Raw genomic sequence first — 12100 nt, forward strand, 5'->3', positions numbered from 1 at the left:
AGCATGTACCTTAAGATAACATTCTTTCGTTCTTTTAATCTAATGGTCAGAATTTACTTATACATTTACACAATAATTGTGATTCACATTTAATCCTAACCATATATATATATATATATATATATATATATATATATATATATATATATATATATATATATATATATATATATATATATAACCTTGTGGGATTGAAATCCCTATGTACTCACCAGACTTCCCAACCTGACCCACGCAGTTTATTTGTATCACAAGTATCGATACGAAGATACATTGTACTAAGAGATTAAAAGAGATGTAAATCAGTAGTGTAAAATGCTTTGATAATATATTTATCATGTTTTTCTGGGAACAAATTCCGTAATATTATTCTTTAAAAACAAATACTCTGATTTTCAAATAAGCATAAATAATTTTTTTTTAAAATGACCGTGAATTTGGGGATGTCACATTTTACATATAAAATATACCATTTCTTGTACGAAACTTCGAGAAAAGGGTAACATGCTTTATTTTTATATAATTTGGTATTCAAAATCTTTATTTAAAAATGCATTTTGGTAATGAGAAAAGTAAAATTTGATATAAGTTTGATTTACTTATATATTCACCAAATTTTGTACTTTCGGATTTGAAGAAACGATCTTTTTAAATGAGTCCAAATGCACTCTTACAACTCATTTATTTTTATAATTCTGATAGAAAAGTACGTATTTACAAAAGCCGAGTCACCAGCTAAATTTTATAAAACACTTTTGGTTATAAAAATACTTTGTGTCAAAACCTGTAGAACTCACCAACAATTTTTGTTGACGTATCTTAATGCATGTCTTCTCAGGTTATTTAGCAGGTCGGAAGTGTTCGCACAGAAGACTCTATGATATTTTTATTATACATTTGTAAACGTTGGATTGTTAGGCGTGTGTCGCGATTTAGCAATAGTTATTATCAATGTAATTTCTATTTCGGTAATAATAGAAGATTATATTTGAACTGTTCAATGTATGTTCAATAACTATGATTACTGATTTACGTCACGCACGTCGGCGTTTTCGCCGGCGGCCGGGGGTGTGACACAAGTACATCAAAAACATTAGCCAACCAAGCTAAAAGACATGAAAGTAGTACACAAACACTAAACCATTGGACTTTTCCCCTTATTCATAAAACCTACATTCTGTCCCACACCACTACCCATGGCCTATGATCCTCCCACTGATTGCCCCTTGCAGCTCCTACCATTATACCCAACATTTCCACACTTTGAACATTTAACTGACTTCGTCCTTCTACTCACTCTAGCACCATCAACTTTTGTAGCAGACCTTCTTCTTTTCTTTTTTGGCCTAGCAATAGGCACATGATGTTTTGACGGTAGTAACTTTGTTGGATAAGGACTTTTTGCCCACATCATCCTCCCATTAATTGGTTTAATTTTAAAGACATACATGTCTCTCCATGTCTTCAACCAATATGTAACGTAAACCCATGTTTCAGGTATCCCGACATTCTCATTATTTCTCACCATATCCATATAGCTGCAATGGTGCGCTTACACAGCATAATAGTGATCTCCCACCTGTTACATGAGCATGTATGTTGTACTACATCAACCACACATTGGTCCACACTTTCACCTGTAACCTGATACTTCCCATTGCCACAAAACACAACCTTGTACTTTGCAACTTCAGTTTTGATCTTTTCTAGAGTCTTGGTAGCTTAAGGAGTTAGTGGGCCACAACATTTATCAATTGTATTTTGGACAATAACAAGCTTATTCATTATCTACTCTCTAATAAATTCCAAGCATGTTATAACTGGTTTGTCACGACCCTTGACAAGTTTGTTATTTAATGTCTCACAAAGTTTGTTTAACAATGCATTACAATGTGCTCTTCCTATAGAATGACAATGTTATGTAACATTTGTCAATAATATTTTAAGATGCATGCAATCAAAAAATTGAAGAATGATATTATGTATGACTTATCTGTGAAGTGAGACCTGACCTAATGTTGGGGTGGAATGACCATTCATATGCATCCTTGTTCAATTACTTTAATTCCTCCATTGCAAGGTTAAATTGTTGTACAATGGATGTTGTTGCACATTTCCATAGACAATCTTTAAAATTCTTACCCCTCCACTTCTACTTCATATTGTCATGGATATGACAAAGGCAAAATCTATTTTCTGCACATGGGAACAATTTTGCAATTACAGGCAAAACACCCTACAACACAAACACAATCAATATTACATAAATAGTAAAAATCACATGCAAGGTTAATTAATTAAATTACGTATTACAATTACCTTCTGCCTATCAGTTATAAATGTGAAGTTTGGATTGGTATGCAAATCCAAATCATCACCAAGATTGTTTAGAAACCATGACCATGAGTTCCAGTTCTCAGGCTCTACAATACCATATGCCAATGGGTAACTGTATTTGTTTCCATCTAATCCTTATAACAATAAGTACAAATTAGGTTAAAATCTATAAAAGTAAGCAAATTATGTCACTTACCACTGATGTTAGAATCATACCAGGGTAGGGACCCTTCATGAATGCACCATCAAGTCCAAGAAAGTCCCTTTTCTCGGCTGTAAAACCTTGTTAAGTGGCCCAAGACATATATATATATATATATATATATATATATATATATATATATATATATATATATATATGTCTAAAAATCCTAGTATCTGATGTAGGGTTGGCAGCAGTATCCACTTGAAGTGTGACTGGTGTGTTTGGGTTTTGAGTTTGAACCTCCAGTGGATAGTCCCTCAATATAGAGTATTGACCCACAAAACCACCCCTAATAGTTTCCAGGGCTTTTGCTTTGCCCTAACAACTTTCATGTCTGCATATGAATTTGGTATTTCCTTTCTAGTTGCTCCTTTAAAGCCCTGATTGGTATTTCCAGATTAGACTCGAACTGCTCAAGTATTTATTTGGAAAGAAACTTGTAATTACAAGCTTTGGTTTTTCTTTTTTGCAGACATATATGCTCCTTTTTGATACGTCTTCACTATCCAATCATCATCTTTTTTCCATTTACTCACTAAAATTTTCCAAGGACACTTATTGATTTCACTTTCTTTCACTACATTTTTCTTTTTACTATGCCCACCTTTACCACTACTTTTACTTGGTCCTTTTTCACAAGTTTGATTGGTCTCATCTTTCCCACTAATTTTACTTGGTCCTCCTTTTGCAAAAGTTTGACGAGGCCCACCTTTCCTACTAGTTTGGCTTGGTTCACCTTTCCCATAACTGTCAAGTATCCCTATATCTGGTATTGTGCCTTTACATACTGTGATGATTTTGTTTTTATCATTCCTCACAATTTCCAATTCTCTTCTTGTCAGTAAAATTTGTCTTTCACTTCCTGAGAACTTGAGAATGTTTGAAGTATATAGAAAGGGTTACTCACGTGAGTTGTATCATTTTTCTGTCCCCTTTCAGCAGCCCAAATTTTTATTTCTTCTCTTACTTATTTTCCCTTCATCAGATGATGACCCAGATTACATAACGTCAGTATTGATCACCACCACTTCCTCATCATACATTACTACATTTTCTATTGTAACATGGGTACCACAAACATACTCTAAATTATCATCACTGTTGAGGTAGAAATCTTGCATGTCGACTTCAGGATCATCCAACAAGTTATATTCATCGACAAAGATATCATTATCATCACTTTCACTTGATTCTCCACCACCCTCAATATCACTACATCCACCTAGGGGTTCACTAAAGGTTTCCACGATAAGGGTTTCCATGTTTGGTTCATTCATAACTTAAACATCAACTTGAATAGGGGATTCCATTCTAGGGGTGAAACATGTGCAACATGAGTGGTACTAAGGGATTTCATGTTAGGTTCCATTCTAGGGGGTGAAACAGGAGCAACATTAACATCATTAGGGGTTTGCATGCTTGATTCAAAAAAAGGGTTCAGTTGTGGTTGTGTCAATCCATTCGAGACACAACCCTCAAGAACAAGAAGGAGGTTCAACAATCTCTTCAATCCTGATTTTTGTTGGGTTAGGAGACATAACATATGTATGCAAGTTGGTACGCCAAAATTTTGTATACACTTCTATCAGCTTGTGTGAAGCAACGTTGGACCTTAAGTGGTTGACATCTTGGTCGCTACCCAGTGCAAACAACCTAATATCTAAATCCCCTAACCATCGTTTAAAGTGATAATACATAATCTTACCTTTTTCAACGCAATCCAACTCCTCCATCATACCATCAATATCGTGAACCGAGAACAAATCATTATCGATCAAGTCCACAAATTTCTGCTGGCCCTTGATGTATTTTCTCCCATGAAATTTGGTAAACTCTCCTACATAGCGCAAGCGTATACTAGAAACAGTAGGATTACCACCTTCAAAAGAAAAAAAACAACAAAAATTTCAAAATTGGGGATGAAATGATCAAGAACAGAGCATAAATTGGATGACTTTCCTTACCGTAACTGGCATAAATTGGATGAATTTCCTTACCGTAACTAGCTTCCAAATCGATTTTCATCCATCTGTGATTATAATCGCCACCCAGTCATCTTCAATTTTGACAGAAAACTAGTGTTTTTACGAGAAGAGAAAGGTTTTGATCGGGGGCTAGGTATGCAATATTTAGGTATACTAGATATGGCACCATATGCAGTCGATGATATACATAGGATTTGAAATGAAGAAAATACCCTTACATGCTAGACATGTGGGGAACCCAAAAGGAGGAAACTAACGGCTAACGACGATAGGGACTGGGCGGCAGGAATTAAATAAATGAAGGACGACCCAAATTAATTTTCAAAAGTAAGGTTTGAACGTGCAAGTTGGCACTTAGACCAGGGACGATTCGTGTAATTTACTCTTTTGGTTTTTTGTAACTATTTGAATTTTATTTTTCTATTTGTTTCGGTAAGTATTTGTCTTTTAATATAAAGGGAATAATGAATTCCGAGCTGATGCAGAAAATGTTAATCTCTATTGCTAAACTAAACGAGTCTCAATTCTTCAATGCTTTTGTGGATCAAATCCATACCTTTGAAGCTTCCAAACATTTTCACAAGCTTACACGATCACAACACAAAGTAAAGATGGTGATATATGGAATTGGTAGCATCGAAAAACATACATTAGCTCGATGGCAACTTAGTCTAGCAATTTTAATGAAAAGAAACCTTGATTGGAGTAGAGAAATGGAAGTTTTTGATCCGATTATTTCATTGACAGAATCAAAGGTCATGAAGGAGATCGGTTTTTTGTGTTTTTTCAGTCAACAAAGAGTATAGGAGGCAAGCAGCGTACCCTATTCTTTTTTTCATGCCATATTGTGACTTTCTATTATACAATAAGTTAATAGAGGCCAACTGGAGACAAGATATGTTGAACGAAATCGTAATACTTGGCAACAACTTTGAGGAATATCTACAATATCAAAATATCTTTAGGTTCGTGCATCATCAAGGAAATCATTTACAAGCTATACGCCCATTCACCAAAGACTTTAAGATTCCTAGTGTCTCCGATGATGATATTTCAATTTCTCCGGTCTTTAGTGGTTTAATATGGCATTTTTTAAGTTTTGAACAACGCAACAACAACAACAACAAAACATTGGGGTTCAAAAGATGTCAAAACAACTTCAAAAAGAAAACTCAAACTGAATCAAACAATCCAAAGTTTGGATGATTCAAATCATTTACGTGTCATACGACCATTCACCAAAGGGTATGAGATTCATATTTTACTTTGATTACGTTTCTTGGGCTTCTGGCTGTTTAAATTGACGTTTTTAATTCATACGAACCTGCAAATTAACAATTGAAAATCAATTTTTTTTTCAAAAAAAAATTTCATCAATTTTATATAAAAAGTTGCGAATTTTAAGAATATTAAGTAAAAAAAAAGATTTGCGAATTTTAAATATATATATATATATATATATATATATACATACATACTAGTTTATAACCCGTTGAAACCACGGTTATAAAATTAATTCAATTTTCATAGCAAAAATTCATAATTATTAATCAATTATTTTAAATAAATAATTTTAAATAAATTATTAATTGAGAGATATACCAAAATTTTGAAGTTAGTTATAACTTTAAATTTAACATATAATTAAAAAAGTAAATGTTTCTATAAAAAATTTAAAATCTATTATTTAAACTTTAACTTCATTAATTGTGATAGTGATTCCTAATATAAATCATTGACACATAACATAATATTAATGTGGAGTTGTATTAGAGTGACAAATGACAAAAGGAGATTAAACCTATTATTTTATTAGTATATATATATATATATATATATATATATATATATATATATATATATATATATATATATATATATATATATATATATAATGAATGGAGTTATGAACAGTTAAACTTTACCATTTTATACTTTGGCCACACTATTTTGAGGTGGTGGAAACTTTAGTCCCTCCACCACCTGTCCACGGTTAAATACTTCTCGAACTTTTCGCTTGTTCCTCTACCGCCTCATTATCACTCCTATATTCCATTTTGAGGCAGATTTCCTTGATAGAGCTCCCAAAAGCAGTTGTAGACAATGACTTCGTCAATTTTGCTCTGATCCTTCTTTATTCGATTACGCTTTCGATTTCCAACAAACCACCACCCAAAATATAGAATATCCTTCTGATTATCCGAAACATGAACTTGATTTTCTAGTCAACGATTAGGGCATCGAATTCAGTTCTCGCCGATTCTCTCTTTGGAAACCCTCGGAAAATTACACAACAGCTCGACTAGGTAAATCTCACCGGCTTCACTATAAAATAAATAATTATGGTGCCCTTTATTGAACATTTGTGTTCTTGCAATAATTTGAGCTTTATAGGGACAATGTATTCACATCTCTTTGGTTTTGGCCGTTAGTTAGGACAATGATGATAATGAAAAAAAAAATCATATTTAGCACCGAATCAATTTCATTATCAACTTCCTTATACCATCAAATCAATGTTGCTCAAGATTGAAACAACGAATCAAAGAGATAAACAACTAAGGTAGGTGTGAGACCGGTATACTATACGAGTTTTTCTAAAAAAAATTAATATAAAAAGTTGTAATTACGTATTCATTATAATACCAGAAATATCGAAATTTGTATCACAATCATCTGTGAAATTAGCTAACATATGCATATTATCACGAAATTAAAAAGGAAAGAAATAAAGGCTTGCAGAGCAATCATTCTAAGAGTTTAATATAATTAAATACCTTACACATATAAACTATGTATTTAATTGCGAAAATTTTAATTTAAGAAAAGTGAAAAAACAGAAAATGACATGTGGAAAATAAGAAATCCATAATATCCAAAAAATTACATATGGTAATTGCATGAAGAAAATGACATATGACAAAAATCATTTTCGTTTATTAGGTTAAGATTCCTTATACCATCAAATCAAGATTGCTAAAGATTGAAACAACGAATCAAAGAGACTAACAACTAACCTAACCAATTAAAAACAAATCAACAACTAAGCTAACCACACAAAGTTTTTTATAACCTCTGGTTGAGACATCGAATCAATGAGAACAAAGACAAAAAAAGAAAAAGAAAAATTGTCATCTTCTTCACGTGAACGATGTGGCCCTTTCTCCCTTCTAGAAACTCGTTCATCTCTTTGAAGACGAATATACATAGAATCAACATCATAAGGCAAAGGTTTAGGAGGTTATATGTAAAATGTATTACTTATTGTTTTATAATATTGAATTATTATTCTACGTGCCCCTTTATATCATTTACATTTTCAAGCTAGCTGATCCGCAAGCTTTTACCAAATAAGTAATATATTTTACATATAACCTTTCTAGACCTTATTTGTTTTACTTATATGTAAAATGTATTACTTATTTCTTTTATAATATTTAATTATTAATCTATGCTATTTTTATTAGGGATGTCAACAGGGGAAAACAGGACGAACTCGAAATTTCCCCATTCTCCCACCTCCGAAATTTTCAGCCTCCTCACCCCCGCCCCCACCACTAAATTCATAGACTGCCCCCTTTCCTCGCCCCCAATTGATTTTGAGATATTTTTTATTGAGCTAAAAGCAATTGTTTTTTTGGCTTAAAGAAGCTATTTTGGGATTGAAAATAGTTATTTGTAACATAATTTTACATGTTAAAAACAAAAATGTTATTACATCTCAAAAACGTTATACTAACAACTTAAAAACATGATTTTTTGATGACTCTTGGAAGCTCAAAATCATTGTTATTATTATTATTATTATTATTATTATATATATATATATATATATATATATATATATATATATATATATATATATATATATATATAGGTTTAGGTTCTATGGAAAACAAAAAACCCTAAAAATCATAAAAATGCATAAAAAAATACATAGAGATCACAAATCTTTTTTTTTTTTTTGACTTTATATTCTTTAAAACCGCACCTTTTTTTTAAAATTCGCTGAAAATTTTTTGAAAAAAAAAATAAAAAAAAAAAATAAAAAATAAAAAATCGATTTTTAAAATTTTTTTTTCAGCGAATTTATAAAAAAAAGCTGCGATTTTTAAGAATATAAAGTCAAAAAAAAAGACTTGTGATCTCTAAGTATTTTTTATGCATTTTTATGATTTTCATGGGTTTTTTTGTTTTCCATATAACCTTTCCTTATATATATATATATATATATATATATATATATATATATATATATATATATATATACACACACACACTAGAAAACTTTGAGGTCCGTGCTAAGCACGACCCAAAAAAAGGTAATTTGTATATATTTTTTAAGGTGTCTAAAGTATGTTATGCTAAAAACGAAAAAGGTTAAAGTACAATGCTACAATATATTGCTTGAATCATCTAGAGTCTAGACCAGCCATCTGAGCAGAAAAGATGAACTCTAGGTTTGTTAACTTGAGCATCTTCGCCTGTTAAGAATCATGAGAAAATGAATTAATTTGGAAAATATGTTTTGCTCGATTTATAGATATACAAGCTATAATACAAAGTTTATTCATTGCAAAATTAGTATGCATTTTGTTATAGAAAAGCAAACACCAACCATTTTTTCATTGCATTAACACAAATATGTTGTGTAAAAAACATAATAGAAAACTTTGGCATCAAAGAACTTATAAAATATCTTAAAGTATATTAGAGCTAACAATATACATATACTTTATGGTGTTTTATAAGGTATGTAATGTCGATTTTTTCTCAAATGATTGTTTAAGAGCATCATTGAGTTTGACATTAATTTTGCCTTTTTATAACAAAAAACATGCATAATATATCATTTTGCATTGAATACAGTAAGATTGAGTTTCATGGGAAATAATATTTTTCTTAAAAAACCAAAAGTACTATTAGTTGCATCAGTCCAATTAACATGACCCTTCTGTAAATCAGTTTCATGTGAAAGAAAGAATGAAACAGTAATTATTAAGTGAATAATCAAGAAAATGACAAACTTTGTAAAGATTAACTTACTTAATAACGAAACTTAAGCAAAAAATCCCTATCTTCTACTGATATCTAGAAGCTTTTTTTTTTTTTTTTTTTTGACATTAACATACACATATCAGTTTTTGAAAAGTAGAAATCATATCATTTATATGAATGGGTGGTTTTTCATAATTATGGAAATATAAATACAAATAGTTTCCAAAATTGATCATTTTTGAAAAGAAAATGGCATAAACTGTAAATAGATTGAATTTTCCCCTTGAATCTCATATAAAGCATGTTTCCCTTTTCAACCTCTACGGACAAAAAAATGTCATTCTTCAAAAATAACGGTGTAAAATTTCTCATATTGGTAAAAGAGTCAAAGTGGTGGCCATTAGTCCATTATAGACAATTTGTAACGTGAAAACAAACAAATAACAACACATTTACCTGTTTATACTTATATAGGTACCAACTCACATTCTTTACCAATATGGACAACTTGCAATCTGAAACCAATAAAAATAGCAACATATTTACCTGTTTTAACCAATATAGGCAACCTAACTCACTATCTAATCACAATAGCAGCCAATTTACATTTTCTTTTACTGATGTGGACAGCTTGTAACCTAGAAACATACAAAATAATGGTGTGGCATCGTCTGTGGTTCCCATATGGGAGATCCTGTGAAGGACCATAAATGTTGGGATAAGCCTGAATCATTTTAAAAAAAAAAGATAGATTTTTGCCTTTATGGTCCGACATCACAACATGTCCCAATTATGTTTATTGTATCATATTCAGAATTTTGTAAAAATCAAATAGAGAAAGTTCATGAAACTAATGAGAATTAGGTCACACAGGAAAAGAAAAGGAAACAAACCAACGATAACAAACAACCTTCCTTGAAGCCTGTGAAATCAGTAAAAATGTTATTATGACATTAATGCTTAAAATTTTCAATATTAACTTGTCCACTTAGTACTTGCAAAGGAGAAAGATTTTCAGAGTTACAGTAGCATGTTTATGTTCCCTTATTTGTAGGAATCTTTTCCTGGTAGTGCAACCAAGGATGCTTGCTTGGTGTTAACTGTAGAAAGTCAGTAAGCCTGAATCAGAGTTCTCTACATTGGTATTCACAATTTGATATCCATCGGATAATTTAGGGTTTTAACATCCAATCTTGGATTAATCCTAAACAACAATAACAAAAGTCGAAATTAAAATTAAAATCAAATTAGGGTTCTGTAGATATTAATGTGTAATTATACATACCCGAATCGAACATAGGCACCATAAGAAGCGACTTTGAAAGTCTTCATCGCTGTAAATTGATTCAACGATATACTCAAAGCCACTGATCGACACCACTGACGCTTGTTGTTCTCTTCCACCAGAAATTCAAATCAAATAGGCATAGATATTGGTGTTGGCGATTGAAATTGAGAAGAAGAAACTTAAGCATTTAGATCGATTTGACGAATGATGATGCTAACGATGATTAATCGGGAAATGGGCCGTGGTGATGGTATCGATTGAATAAAAAGGATTCAGGCGATCGATGGGGATTAAATAGAGAAAACGGGGACCGGTCCCCGAAAAATAAACTGGTTGACCAGGCTTCACTCTCTGTAGCTCTCGATTTTCACCCTCCATGGGTTAGAATAAAGGTTTGGGATTTATTAGACGAGGATGATGGGTTTCGGCGGAGGGAAACAGTGGAATGGGGCGGATTCAAATGGCTGAAACATCAAGGTAACGATTCTCTAAAGTGTTGAACATGTGTGTCAGATAGTTTGGAAGAGGGAGAAAGAAGAGCGTTAATCGAAATTATGGAACACTGCGTCTGTCCAAAAATAGATAACGTGGAGTCTATAGAAGGGTGCGATTTTGATTTAGAAGGCACCAGAAAATTAAGGTTTTTAATTATAGTAATGATATATATATATATATATATATATATATATATATATATACACATACATACATACATACTAGATGTGTGACCGCGCAAATCTGCGGCGATAAATAGTTTTTTTTTGGCGAATAGTTTTCTTACGAGAAAATAAGTATTAGATTTTGTTATTAGTTATTATGTAATAAGAAAAAGTACCACTTTTAATTAAAATATTTATGTTTATAACTTATATTTATATTGTATGTTTATACATTTGATGTAAATTAATTATTATCTGTATCTAGTTTAAGAAATGTAAATTAACTTAAACTGATGAATTTAATATTTTAAAATTGTTATTTTGCTCAAAATTAATTTTTTAATAACCTTCCTTAATTCAAGTTTTCAAAATTTTGGTAAGTATTAATGGTTTTGTTATGCATAAATGATTTGTACAAAAAGTTTTGTATCTTGTACCTCTTAAAATTCAAGATATAACTAATATGCTTTATATATATATATATATATATATATATATATATATATATATATATATATATATATATATATATATATATATAGGGAAGGGTTATTTGGAAAACAAAAAAACCTTAAAAAAACCCTAAAAATCATAAAAATGCATAAAAAAATACCTAGAGATCACAAAA

General features: G+C 31.1%; 1 pseudogene; it reads left to right on the forward strand.

Annotated features, from left to right (window-relative positions):
- Nucleotides 1-4991: 4991 nt before the first annotated feature.
- LOC145121408 (protein SENSITIVITY TO RED LIGHT REDUCED 1-like) lies at nucleotides 4992-5733 on the forward strand (annotated as a pseudogene).
- Nucleotides 5734-12100: the final 6367 nt, after the last annotated feature.

The sequence above is a fragment of the Lactuca virosa genome, chromosome 6 (genome assembly GCF_052849685.1).
Source record: "Lactuca virosa cultivar CGN04683 chromosome 6, Lactuca_virosa_CGN04683_v6, whole genome shotgun sequence".
NCBI classification, from domain to species: domain Eukaryota; kingdom Viridiplantae; phylum Streptophyta; class Magnoliopsida; order Asterales; family Asteraceae; genus Lactuca; species Lactuca virosa.